The sequence below is a fragment of the Hyperolius riggenbachi genome, chromosome 6 (genome assembly GCF_040937935.1).
Source record: "Hyperolius riggenbachi isolate aHypRig1 chromosome 6, aHypRig1.pri, whole genome shotgun sequence".
Lineage (NCBI taxonomy): Eukaryota > Metazoa > Chordata > Amphibia > Anura > Hyperoliidae > Hyperolius > Hyperolius riggenbachi.
The window spans coordinates 352,682,924-352,695,904 of NC_090651.1; the positions used below are offsets into that span (position 1 = coordinate 352,682,924).

Here is a 12,981-nt window from a genome sequence, read left to right on the forward strand (position 1 = left end):
CCCTCCAGAGCTGTACCAAAGCAGCTCCGGTTTTCACTGACATCTGCTTTGTGCTTCTGCAGGATTAGTCATGTGACAACACAGTGCACTTCTGTGATTCCAGTAATGGGGCATCATAATGGTAGCCTAACATTCATAATAGTTACTAAGGACTTGTACTGGTAGTAAAGTTGTTGGCACCTCTGCAATCTTTGACTTGAGGTCCCTAAGAAGCTTGGGCCCTGGGCAATTGCCCAGTGTGCCTCATGGAAGCAGTGGCCCTATGTCCTATTATGCAGTAAAATGTGTGAAGCGGTCATTTATATAGGCCAGTGACATCACAGTAGCTGCTATCTTGGTGCAGTCCCCAGTCATTGGTGGGTCACCTTCACACATCTTTCACCTCTGAAACACCTTATTATGAAGATGTAACAGAATATAGGAATTAATCACCTATACAAGTCCTCTGCTAGGGCTGAGCCAGCCTGCTGACATCGCAATGATAATTGTTAAAGTATTACTCCGGGGGTAAAAGTGTTCTTAGCTAAGCTTATTATAATATTTTTTAATGAATATTAAACACTTTTGGCCAAGACGGCTATGGACCCTTTAAGACCAAAGCCATCCGTTCTCTTTTAAAGGGCACCTGAGATGGGGGATTTAAAAAAATTGTACATACCTGGGGCTTCCCCTGCCCCCTCCAGGCTGATCGATCCCTCGCTGTCTTCCCGCGCCTGGCCCCGGAAGTCCTCTAGTCTGGGGCATTCTGTGACTATGCGGTCCGTCCGTGCGTCCCCCGTTGCACTGCGCCCTGATTGCGCTTTGTGCCTGCGCAGTACTACTGCTCCTGCTCTGACTGAAGGACTTTCAAATTGCCATCCATTTTTTTAGGTATTGAGTAGTCTGTGATTGTTGATATGATCTTTGCATTGTTTTTTTTTCTTCTTTTTCTTCTTTTCTTTTGTAATTGTGAGAAAATGGAGCAGGGGTGTGTGTGATACATTGGTCAGATCTCTCAAAAGTTTTAAGCAACCAGAAGAATCGATCGTAATGTTTGAATCTAAGGGCTCGTTTCCACTATCGCGAATCTGCATGCGTCCAACGCATGCAGATCCGCACATGTAATGCAAGTGGATGGGCCTGTTTCCACTGTAGCGTTGTTGAGGTGCGTTTTTTTCAGCGGTAAAAAAACGCACAAAAGAGCCAACGAATTCGCCTGCGAGTGGATTGCATGCGAATCGCCGCTAATGTATTTAATAGGAAATTCGCATGCGGCTATGGTATGCGAATTTTCATGCGAATTCGCATGCGAATTCGCATAGGTACCAATGTAATTCAAACAGGCAGTGACATGGTTAATTTCGCATATACCCTCACCTATGCGAATTCGCATGCGAATTCGCGGCAAAAAACGCGCAAAAATTCGCATCCGCATGCTAATTCATGGAATTTCAACAGCGGTGGAATCCAGGCGATTCTGCACCGCAATAGTGGAAACGAGCCCTAAAACAAATTGTATTAGAAATGTGAATTGTGTAATCATGGTGAGCCATTTTAGGGCTTTTGCATTATTATCATCGTTATTACTGTTTTTATTGCAATACTTTATCAATATCAAGGTGGCCATTCACCATTCAACCAAAACCTTTCCCATTTTTTTAAGGCATTTATGGGTTTTTGCATTTTAGGTTATTCCTGATAATTATGCTGCCACGTAGCTGATATACCTGTTGGAAGTATCAACAGGATTATAACCTAAACTGCAGTACAGTAAAACAACCACAAGATGTCACTGTGTGTAAAATGTGATGATATCTATGGTATGTTTATTTCCCGTATTTACTCTGTTCTAAGTAAACTGTATTGCCTGACGATTGTGTATGGTTTATATACTGTATGCATGTTGTTCTTCAGTAAAGAGTTCTGACTTGTTATACTGGGTGCCTATCTGCATGTACAGACCGCTCTGCTCCATCAATACCGAGTGTATTTATGGATTGGATTTCCGGGATTAGGGATATCTGTTTCCCAAATATATGTAAAGCACATCTCGTTTTAAAGGGACTCCGAGCAGTGCAGAAACTATGGAAAGATGCATATCATTTTAAAGCTCTCTTTCTCCTCTTTCCAATGATATATAAACCGCCACCCTACGCCTTTTAGTTTTCGCTATTTTCGCGATTGAAATTGCCGCGGCCATGATAATAGAGAAAACTTAAAGGCATAGGGCCGCGGTTTAGATGTCGTCAGAAGGAGGAGAAAGAGAGCTTTAAAATGATATCCATCTTTCCATAGTTACATTGTATTACACAGGACGACACTTTCCCCAGTGTCAGCAGCTCCATTCAGCAGAATGGAGCTGCTGACTTTAGGAAAAAGTCGCTCTGTGTAATACAATGTAACTATGGAAAGATGGATATCATTTTAAAGCTCTCTTTCTCCTCCTTCTGACGACACCTAAACCGCGGCCCTATGCCTTTAAGTTTTCTCTATTATCATGGCCGCGGCAATTTCAATCGCGAAAATAGCGAAAACTAAAAGGCGTAGGGTGGCGGTTTATATATCATTGGAAAGAGGAGAAAGAGAGCTTTAAAATGATATGCATCTTTCCATAGTTTCTGCACTGCTCGGAGTCCTTTTAATTTCTCTTTAAAACGGTTTATGGCCATGCTTTTTTAACACTTGTTTCTGTAATGATATTATGGTGATTTCTTGCTCTTCTCCATGTGAATTTCAGGTTTATCTATGGTGATCAGCAGTCAGACCTTTCACTTTCTTTTTCTTGATGGTTTAGTGCAGGGATGTCAAACCGGTCCTTCAAGGGCCGAGGTCCTCACATGTTTTTGACACAGCTCAAATTAATTGAGAAGTCTGAATCAGGAAAGGTGCGGTCCATCAGGTAGAACACATTCCTCTCTTTCTCAGTCCATCCTAAACACTGGCATGGATCTGGCCCTCCAGGCCTGGAGTTCCACACCTGTGGTATAGGGCTCGTTTCCACTAGTGCGGCGTGCGTCTCGTAGACGCACGCCGGCACTGAGCGGGTGGGCGGGATCGCAGGCGATTCCCATCAGCCGTGCCATGCACGGCTATGGGAATCGCAGCCTCCGCCGCGAATTCTGTGGGGGTTTCCGGCCGAATCGCTACTGCAAGCGATTCGGCCGGCGGCGCTGTTATCCCCTATGGCAGAGTTTCCCCGCGCGATTTGCCTGCGGGGAAACTCTGCGGATTCGCGGCCGTTTCCGCGAGAGTGGAAACGGGCCCTTAGTGCTTCATGTGTGTGTCGGCATTCATTTCTTGGACACATACTGGTAATTGGCTCCCAAAAACAAACTAGTGGCGTTTCCTTCATTGCTGAATACTTTTTGCCCTTGTGCTTTTGACATTATACAATTATGTATTTATGTGAGGAAGGATAATGTTTGATCCAGCACCTGTATGTGGACAGAGTGTTATTCTAACTAATAAAAGATATTGCTGCATTAAACAAAAATTGTATAAAACCGTGACCAAGAATTGAACTTCATCCCAATCAGTAGCTGATACCCCCTTTCCCAGGAGAAATCTATTCCTTTTCTCAAACGGACCATCAGGGGGGTCTGTATGGCTGATATTGTGGTGAAACCCCTCCCACAGTGTGATGTCAGGACCATGGTTCTGACAGTTTCCTGTCTGTGAACCTCATTGCACTGTGGGAAATAACAGCTATTTTACTGTTTACAGCTGTTTCCAACAGCCAAAAAACCACTGACTAAATCATTTATACATAATTATTGTAAAAATGAAGCACTTTTTTAATTACATAATTTTCACTGGAGTTCTTCTTTAAGATTTCCTGTAACACAGACCTGCAAAGCTTATGAGTGCGATTGTCTCAGACAGGTCTGTCTATGCCACGCCCCCTTGCAGATGTGCTGCTGAGAGTCCAGACCAGACCTCCCCACATAGCCTGTTCTGATAGCTTTCAGATTAGCTGGTTCATCAATAACTTGCTGAACTTATAACCTAGTTTTAAAGGGAACCTGAAGTGAGAGGAATACAGAGGCTGCCATCTTCATTCCCTTATAAGCAATGCCGGTTGCCTGACTGTCATGCTGAGCTTTTGGTTTTAGTTGTGTTTCAGTCACACACCTGCAACAAGCATGCAGCCATTGTAGTCAGACCAGAGTCACAGCATCTGATTGATCTGCATACTCATTCCGGGGCCAGTGACTTATAGTATTTTAGGCAGAGAATCAGCACAGAAGTCAAGCAACCAGCATAGTTTATCAGTGAAGGATTATTCTGACTGCTGTGTAATTTCAGGACCCACTAGGGAGACCAGATGTCCCCCACAAGGAAGACATGTCCTCTTTTATTAACATGGTTTCCTCTGTCCTCCAGACATTCCGAAAATGTGCCCTCCTTTCAAATTGAGCAGTCTTCAGTCACTCTTAATTCATCCGCTTGACATCCTGTTACATAATCGTGTTATCAATAATTATAACATTATTATTATGTATATATCGGCAACATCTTCCGCTGTACAGAATATAGTCTTGTCACATAACTGTCCCTCAGAGGGGCACACAATCTAGTCCCTACCATAGTCATATGTCTATGTATGAATCGTGTATGTATCAAAGTCCAGGGCCAATTTAGAGGAAGCCAATTAAATTATTTGTATGTTTTGGGAATGTGGGAGGAAACCAGAGTGCCCAGGGGAAACCCGCACAAACACAGGGAGAGCATTCAAACTCCGTGCAGATAGTGCCCTGGCTGGGATTCAAACCGGGGACCCAGCGCTGAGCACTAGAGTGCTAACCACTACACCACTGTGCTCAATTAGTGGGTGTAACGATCGATGTCAGCACACAGAGAGAATCTGATTATTGGTGATCTGCAGTATCACCAAGAATACAGATATGTACCTGATTATTGATGATCTGCAGAATCACCAATAATACAAGTATCACTAACCTCTGGACACCTGACAAAGTGTAAGTGTTTGGTGCGACAGTATATGAGCCAGTGATTCCCTGACTGCTGGGAATCAGACTCTACTGCAGTCAAGGGACACCTAAGAGATGGAGTCCCTGACTGAATTTGCGGAGAGGTCCCTTTAAGAGACAGGGAGTCTCTGCAGACAGAGAGAGAGGTCGGCCAGGCCGGGTCGGTAACACACGAGCAGATAAGGTACAGAGACAGAAGACTGATTCGGTAACCAGGACAGGCCAAGTTGGCAACAAGTAATCAGATATGCGTAGGTACCAAATCAGAGAGCAGAAGGAGGGTCAGGAAAGCAATAGGTCATAACAGATATCAAGCATAGGCCTAATCTAGAGTGTGAGGTCCGTGTTCTCAACACCCAGGAACTGGTCTAAGAATAACACAGTAATGACACAGTATCCCTAGTCTTGGGTGTGAGGTCCGTGGTCTCAACACCCTGGAACTAGCCTGAAGTATAACACAATAATAACACAGTATCCCTAGTCTTGGGTGTGAGGTCCGTGGTCTCAACACCCTGGAACTAGTCTGATGTATAACACAATAGTAGCACAGTAATCTGGCTAAGTGTGGATTCCCAGGTCCACCTGGTTCAACCACACTGAAGGATCTGACTATGGTCTGAGTGCTCACACGTAAGCATTTGCAACGGCAGACAACCGGCAACTGACAGGGAAGAAGTATATATAGCAGCGCGCTCCTCAGCGCCGCCCAGTCCCATTCAGCCAATCACCTGCTGCGCTGGGATCAGCTGATCGTCTAGATCAGCTGATCCTTCTCCTCTTGGCATAAAGGGCTTGTCTGTTCGCGCGCGTAGCTCTCCATCTGTGTGCACTACTAGGCTCAGACAAAACAGGCGCACGCTGCTGTTGCGGAGAAACTGCCGGTCTGAACGCGGCTCCAGCCGCCTCACTGTCTGACCGCGCGGCGGTGTCTCCGACATCCATTACAGTGGGCTTAGGAAACTGTTTTGTTTTTTTTAGTCTAGTTCCGCCCAATTCACAACAGAGCCATGCCTATTTCATAATGATAATATTCAGATTTAGTTGTTTAAGATTAGGAAAAATGTGTGCTTCTAATTAGGCCGCATCTGGGATGACTACCAACAGAGGCATGCAGAGCCCCACCGAGGCAAATATACACCTTGTGTTATATACAGATGCAAACTATGCACTAAACCCTAAACTCAGATTAACCCTGGCAGTAATCCTGTGCTACGCTCGGGCTAGCTGCCGGGAGCTCTATGCAGAGTATTGCATGCAGCGGGTGCTGTTACTCACCTCCCGGGGGATCCAGACGTCGGTAACCATTCTCCTTCCTGTCCTTGGAGGCTCTGAATCACTCTGGTAAGATTGCCGTCATTGATCTCACCAAAGTGTTAAAGCGCCACCCGGAGGATGGAGGTAAAATTGCAGCGGTGGAGCCCAGGGAGGTGATTGAGAGCAGGGGCTGCTGCAGAGACTCTGGCGGCATACATTTTTTCTTGATTTTATGCCCTGAAACCTTTTAAAAAGACCCTAAAATCCGGAAAGAATCATACCGCAGGGGGAGTTAAAACGGAATGTGAACTTGAAATAAGATTGTCACTGAATTGTAACCATTATGTGTCACCGTGGAGTTGGAAGATACACTTTTTTGTCCTACTTTTTGAATGTCTTTTTAGCCGAAACCATCTGATCACCCTTCACTCACTGTTCCAGCGCTGAGGTACATTCGGTGCACCTGTTTTGTTCACCCCATCAATCTGCTTCTTGTCCCGTGATGTGACTCTGTCTGACGAAGTGACGTTGAGCTCCGAAAGCTAACTTTTCAAGAAACTTCTGATAGCGCAAACTATCTGACTTCTCCCCCGAATCCTGACTTGTTGATGTTTTCTATATAGGCTGTGAATTTGTGCCAGGGAGGGAGCTCTATTGATTTGCAGCATGTGTAGGCCTTTTCTTGCAGGCCTGTGTGCGCTCAGAGCTGTGACAGGGACTCTTTATGCTCTTGTGCTGCCCGGGAAAGGCAAACAGACTGGAGTGTGTTAGAGAGAGACAGAGAGGAGGAAGCAGAGCTCGGGAGGGAGGAGGGCAGAGGACCCAGGCACAGCTCGCCCTCCGCTCCGCCACACAGCATCACCATGAACCACAGGAAAAGGAGTTTCTCGTTCGGGGCTTACGGAGGGTATGTAGCACTGCGGCCACCTGCTCTGAGCTCATTAGTGTAGGACTGGGCGGAGGGGACGTATCGTTCTGTCAGCGGAATGAGCTGCATGGCTTATTGGTTGGGTTAGCCGAGTAACAGATTATCTCTGTGTGGCTGGAGGGATTACCCGAGCCATGGGTAACTCTTACAGTGGGCTGTGGGGATTAGCGGACCCTCACATCCGCCTCAAACTCAAACCACAAACCTCCTTAACCCCTGCCTGACTGGGAGACCGCGGTCCGGGGACAGATGTCACAATGTTACCCTTCTGTGTGTACAGAAAGTCTCCGAAATCCTCTGTGTACAAAGCACCAGCCAGGGACTGTAATATTGTAGCTATTCATTGTAATTGTATGATCTGTCCATCCTCTGAAGATAGATACACATTGTATGTATTCTGCAGATTATCCCATCACTGGCCTCTCTAGAGATCTGCAGAACATTGCTCTGCCCCTCCCCCTCCTGACAGATACATATTGTATATATTCTGCAGATTATCCCATCACTGGCCTCTCTAGAGATCTGCAGAACATTGCTCTGTCCCTCCCCTCCTGACAGATACAGATTGTATATATTCTGCAGATTATCCCATCACTGACCTCTCTAGAGATCTGCAGAACATTGCTCTGTCCATCCCCTCCTGACAGATACATATTGTATATATTCTGCAGATTATCCCATCACTGGCCTCTCTAGAGATCTGCAGAACATTGCTCTGTCCCTCCCCTCCTGACAGATACAGATTGTATATATTCTGCAGATTATCCCATCACTGACCTCTCTAGAGATCTGCAGAACATTGCTCTGTCCCTCCCCTCCTGACAGATACATATTGTATATATTCTGCAGATTATCCCATCACTGACCTCTCTAGAGATCTGCAGAACATTGCTCTGTCCCTCCCCTCCTGACAGATACATATTGTATATATTCTGCAGATTATCCCATCACTGCCCTCTCTAGAGATCTGCAGAACAGTGCTCTGCCCTTCCCCCTCCTAACAGATACACATTGTATATATTCTGCAGATTATCCCATCACTGCCCTCTCTAGAGATCTGCAGAACATTGCTCTGCCCCTCCCCCTCCTGACAGATACATATTGTATATATTCTGCAGATTATCCCATCACTGACCTCTCTAGAGATCTGCAGAACATTGCTCTGTCCCTCCCCTCCTGACAGATACATATTGTATATATTCTGCAGATTATCCCATCACTGACCTCTAGAGATCTGCAGAACATTGCTCTGCCTATGTCCTCCTGACAGATACATATTGTATATATTCTGCATATTATCCCATCACTGTCCTCTCTAGAGATCTGCAGAACATTGCTCTGCCCCTCCCCCCTCCTGACAGATACATATTGTATATATTCTGCAGATTATCCCATCACTGACCTCTAGAGATCTGCAGAACATTGCTCTGTCCCTCCCCTCCTGACAGATACATATTGTATATATTCTGCAGATTATCCCATCACTGACCTCTAGAGATCTGCAGAACATTGCTCTGCCTATGTCCTCCTGACAGATACATATTGTATATATTCTGAAGATTATCCCATCACTGTCCTCTCTAGAGATCTGCAGAACATTGCTCTGCCCCTCCCCCCTCCTGACAGATACATATTGTATATATTCTGCAGATTATCCCATCACTGACCTCTAGAGATCTGCAGAACATTGCTCTGCCTATGTCCTCCTGACAGATACATATTGTATATATTCTGCAGATTATCCCATCACTGTCCTCTCTAGAGATCTGCAGAACATTGCTCTGCCCCTCCCCCCTCCTGACAGATACATATTGTATATATTCTGCAGATTATCCCATCACTGACCTCTAGAGATCTGCAGAACATTGCTCTGTCCATCCCCTCCTGACAGATACATATTGTATATATTCTGCAGATTATCCCATCACTGGCCTCTCTAGAGATCTGCAGAACATTGCTCCTTCCCTCCCCTCCTGACAGATACAGATTGTATATATTCTGCAGATTATCCCATCACTGACCTCTCTAGAGATCTGCAGAACATTGCTCTGTCCCTCCCCTCCTGACAGATACATATTGTATATATTCTGCAGATTATCCCATCACTGGCCTCTCTAGAGATCTGCAGAACATTGCTCTGTCCCTCCCCTCCTGACAGATACATATTGTATATATTCTGCAGATTATCCCATCACTAGCCTATCTAGAGATCTGCAGAACATTGCTCTGTCCCTCCCCTCCTGACAGATACAGATTGTATATATTCTGCAGATTATCCCATCACTGCCCTCTCTAGAGATCTGCAGAACATTGCTCTGCCCCTCCCCCTCCTGACAGATACATATTGTATATATTCTGCAGATTATCCCATCACTGACCTCTCTAGAGATCTGCAGAACATTGCTCTGTCCCTCCCCTCCTGACAGATACATATTGTATATATTCTGCAGATTATCCCATCACTGACCTCTAGAGATCTGCAGAACATTGCTCTGCCTATGTCCTCCTGACAGATACATATTGTATATATTCTGCAGATTATCCCATCACTGTCCTCTCTAGAGATCTGCAGAACATTGCTCTGCCCCTCCCCCCTCCTGACAGATACATATTGTATATATTCTGCAGATTATCCCATCACTGACCTCTAGAGATCTGCAGAACATTGCTCTGTCCCTCCCCTCCTGACAGATACATATTGTATATATTCTGCAGATTATCCCATCACTGACCTCTAGAGATCTGCAGAACATTGCTCTGCCTATGTCCTCCTGACAGATACATATTGTATATATTCTGCAGATTATCCCATCACTGTCCTCTCTAGAGATCTGCAGAACATTGCTCTGCCCCTCCCCCCTCCTGACAGATACATATTGTATATATTCTGCAGATTATCCCATCACTGACCTCTAGAGATCTGCAGAACATTGCTCTGCCTATGTCCTCCTGACAGATACATATTGTATATATTCTGCAGATTATCCCATCACTGTCCTCTCTAGAGATCTGCAGAACATTGCTCTGCCCCTCCCCCCTCCTGACAGATACATATTGTATATATTCTGCAGATTATCCCATCACTGACCTCTAGAGATCTGCAGAACATTGCTCTGCCCCTCCCCCTCCTGACAGATACATATTGTATATATTCTGCAGATTATCCCATCACTGACCTCTCTAGAGATCTGCAGAACATTGCTCTGCCCCTCCCCCTCCTGACAGATACATATTGTATATATTCTGCAGATTATCCCATCACTGACCTCTCTAGAGATCTGCAGAACATTGCTCTGCCTGTGTCCTCCTGACAGATACATATTGTATATATTCTGCAGATTATCCCATCACTGCCCTCTCTAGAGATCTGCAGAACATTGCTCTGTCCCTCCCCTCCTGACAGATACATATTGTATATATTCTGCAGATTATCCCATCACTAGAGATCTGCAGAACATTGCTCTGCCCCTCCCCCTCCTGGCAGATACATATTGTATATATTCTGCAGATTATCCCATCACTGACCTCCCTAGAGATCTGCAGAACATTGCTCTGCCCCTCCCCCTCCTGACAGATACATATTGTATATATTCTGCAGATTATCCCATCACTTCCCTCTCTAGAGATCTGCAGAACATTGCTCTGCCCCTCCCCCTCCTGACAGATACATATTGTATATATTCTGCAGATTATCCCATCACTGCCCTCTCTAGAGATCTGCAGAACATTGCTCTGCCCTTCCCCCTTCTAACAGATACACATTGTATATATTCTGCAGATTATCCCATCACTGCCCTCTCTAGAGATATGCAGAACATTGCTCTGCCCCTCCCCCTCCTGACAGATACATATTGTATATATTCTGCAGATTATCCCATTACTGACCTCCGTAGAGATCTGCAGAACATTGCTCTGCCCCTCCCCCTCCTGACAGATACATATTGTATATATTCTGCAGATTATCTCATCACTGACCTCCGTAGAGATCTGCAGAACATTGCTCTGCCCCTCCCCCTCCTTACAGATACATATTGTATATACTCTGCAGATTATCCCATCACTGGCGTCTCTAGAGATCTGCAGAACATTGCTCTGTCTATCCCCCTCCTGACAGATACATATTGTATATATTCTGCAGATTATCCCATTACTGCCCTCTCTAGAGATCTGCAGAACATTGCTCTGCCCCTCCCCCTCCTTACAGATACATATTGTATATACTCTGCAGATTATCCCATCACTGGCGTCTCTAGAGATCTGCAGAACATTGCTCTGTCTATCCCCCTCCTGACAGATACATATTGTATATATTCTGCAGATTATCCCATTACTGCCCTCTCTAGAGATCTGCAGAACATTGCTCTGCCCCTCCCCCTCCTGACAGATACATATTGTATATATTCTGCAGATTATCCCATCACTGACCTCTCTAGAGATCTGCAGAACATTGCTCTGTCCCTCCCCTCCTGACAGATACATATTGTATATATTCTGCAGATTATCCCATCACTGACCTCTCTAGAGATCTGCAGAACATTGCTCTGTCCCTCCCCTCCTGACAGATACATATTGTATATATTCTGCAGATTATCCCATCACTGCCCTCTCTAGAGATCTGCAGAACATTGCTCTGCTCTTCCCCCTCCTAACAGATACACATTGTATATATTCTGCAGATTATCCCATCACTGACCTCTCTAGAGATCTGCAGAACATTGTTCTGCCCCTCCCCCTCCTGACAGATACATATTGTATATATTCTGCAGATTATCCCATTACTGACCTCCGTAGAGATCGGCAGAACATTGCTCTGCCCCTCCCCCTCCTGACAGATACATATTGTATATATTCTGCAGATTATCCCATTACTGACCTCCGTAGAGATCTGCAGAACATTGCTCTGCCCCTCCCCCTCCTGACAGATACATATTGTATATATTCTGCAGATTATCTCATCACTGACCTCCGTAGAGATCTGCAGAACATTGCTCTGCCCCTCCCCCTCCTTACAGATACATATTGTATATACTCTGCAGATTATCCCATCACTGACCTCTCTAGAGATCTGCAGAACATTGCTCTGCCCCTCCCCCTCCTGACAGATACATATTGTATATATTCTGCAGATTATCCCATTACTGACCTCCGTAGAGATCTGCAGAACATTGCTCTGCCCCTCCCCCTCCTGACAGATACATATTGTATATATTCTGCAGATTATCTCATCACTGACCTCCGTAGAGATCTTCAGAACATTGCTCTGCCCCTCCCCCTCCTTACAGATACATATTGTATATACTCTGCAGAATATCCCATCACTGGCGTCTCTAGAGATCTGCAGAACATTGCTCTGTCTATCCCCCTCCTGACAGATACATATTGTATATATTCTGCAGATTATCCCATCACTGACCTCTCTAGAGATCTGCAGCACATTGCTCTGTCCCCCCCCCTCCTGATAGATACATATTGTATATACTCTGCAGATTATCCCATCACTGCCCTCTCTAGAGATCTGCAGAACATTGCTCTGTCCCTCCCCTCCTGACAGATACATATTGTATATATTCTGCAGATTATCCCATCACTGAACTCCCTAGAGATCTGCAGAACATTGCTCTGCCCCTCCCCCCTCCTGACAAATACATATTGTATATATTCTGCAGATTATCCCATCACTGACCTCTAGAGATCTGCAGAACATTGCTCTGCCTATGTCCTCCTGACAGATACATATTGTATATATTCTGCAGATTATCCCATCACTGTCCTCTCTAGAGATCTGCAGAACATTGCTCTGCCCCTCCCCCCTCCTGACAGATACATATT

At 45.3% G+C, this 12,981-nt stretch overlaps 1 protein-coding gene across 5 annotated transcripts in view; it reads left to right on the forward strand.

Annotated features, from left to right (window-relative positions):
- RAP1GAP (RAP1 GTPase activating protein) overlaps nucleotides 1-12,981 on the forward strand; it is a 339,663-nt gene that overhangs the window by 42,126 nt on the left and 284,556 nt on the right. Inside the window, exon 1 of one of the 5 annotated variants that reach the window (XM_068241697.1) lies at nucleotides 7,110-7,131. The exons of 3 other annotated variants lie outside the window; for them this stretch is intronic. The gene's annotated coding sequence lies outside the window, so the exon portion shown is untranslated. Of the gene's footprint in view, nucleotides 1-7,109; nucleotides 7,132-12,981 lie in introns of those variants that run through there. One more of the 5 variants, XM_068241695.1, reaches the window with a different exon arrangement.